Consider the following 1,635-nt stretch of genomic DNA (forward strand, 5'->3'; position numbering starts at 1 on the left):
AAACATGACATTTGAGGTAGAGGGCAAGTGCGTATCTAGTTTTACGAACCGCGGGCGGTGTAACTAATTACACTGGACGTTACAGACGTTTAAAATGGAGGTTGTTGCAGCAAAAAGAGAAAGCAATAGTTAAGGTATGTTGGTCTCGGAATGGGAAACACCCACTTAAAAGCGCCAAGCCAGTGACACTCAAACGTGGGTGTTTCCCATTCCGAGACCAACATACCTTAACTATTGCTTTCTCTTTTTGCTGCAACAACCTCCATTTTAAACGTCTGTAACGTCCAGTGTAATTCTTAGTTCACCGCCCGCGATTCGTAAAACTAGATACGCACTTGCCCTCTACCTGAAATGTCATGTTTTAAATAAGGAAAGATGTATAACCTCATGCGCGCTGTGAATATAAGCGCTAATCCGATATGCGAACTTATTCATTTTACTGACTATACCTTGACATACCTACTTATGAGAGAAAATAGTAGAAGGATCGTCCTCCTTTTACTATTTTCCTTACACATCTGGTATATTACAATTTTCAGTAGTATCAATACTTATTTGATCATTGGGGTGTGTCATTTCGCAACGCACATCTTCGTTCACATTTCCATTTGGTGGAATAAATTTCATTAATCATTGATTTATCATTCTGAGTGAGTCTGTACTCTTGATTGTCAACATTCATTTTGTAGATACGATCGAGATTCCTTCAGTTTATGCATCTATTGCACCTACCTAAATCATAATCCTAAACTGAAACGCCTATGTTTAAATCTGGCAAACCTTTAGTTCTAAACCGGTCATTATTATTATTTTATTTTATTTGTTTTTACTTTATAGTGGGCGGAATGTCGCTATTGTTTTTCAGCTATAATCTATTTGCTGAACAGAAATAGTGACACCACTCCTTCAAAGCTACCGCCACATTTAAATGCAACATTTCTATTGGTCAAACTTTTAAATGCCGGTAACACACGGGAAATTTTACTTTCAATGGTTGTGGTTGACAATTGAAATCTGTAATCTGTCAACCAGTTTTTCTGTTTACATAGTCGTTTACTTGCGTAAGTGGTGGTTGATAACATTTATACGAAAAAAAGTAAAGACACGTTTGTGCAGGGATGAATGATGAATGTAGCAGGGGCTGCCTTTTCTTCTCGATCGACGATAAAACGAGCATTTTGAATATCTTCAAAGCAACATTCATAGAATTAAAATTATCTCGATGATTACATAAAGATAATTTTCTGAGTTATTTAGGAGCTTTTCTTATCGCAAGCTTAAAATTTTAGTGCTCGCTTGAACCACTAGGAATCTAAAATTTCTTATGGGGTGGCCGATTCTATTTGGATTAAGCCCCCCCCCCCCACTGATTCGAATTACTTGTTTCAAATTAAATTTGGTACTACAATTACGAGCTATTTAAGAGCGTTCATTTAGAAGTAATTGCAATTGTTGAGCGCCACTCTTAAAAGAACAAAAATATATATATATATATATATATATGTTTTCGGTTAAGTTTGGCTACAGTATAAATTATATACGGTATAAACTTTATACCGGTATAAAGTAGTATAAATATTAAAATTTAATCGTAAAACACCAACTTTGGCTACGAACGTTTTTACTTAAGTTAAG

Source organism: Photinus pyralis, unplaced genomic scaffold, assembly GCF_008802855.1.
Source record: "Photinus pyralis isolate 1611_PpyrPB1 unplaced genomic scaffold, Ppyr1.3 Ppyr1.4_LG6, whole genome shotgun sequence".
In the NCBI taxonomy this organism is placed as follows: Eukaryota; Metazoa; Arthropoda; class Insecta; order Coleoptera; family Lampyridae; genus Photinus; species Photinus pyralis.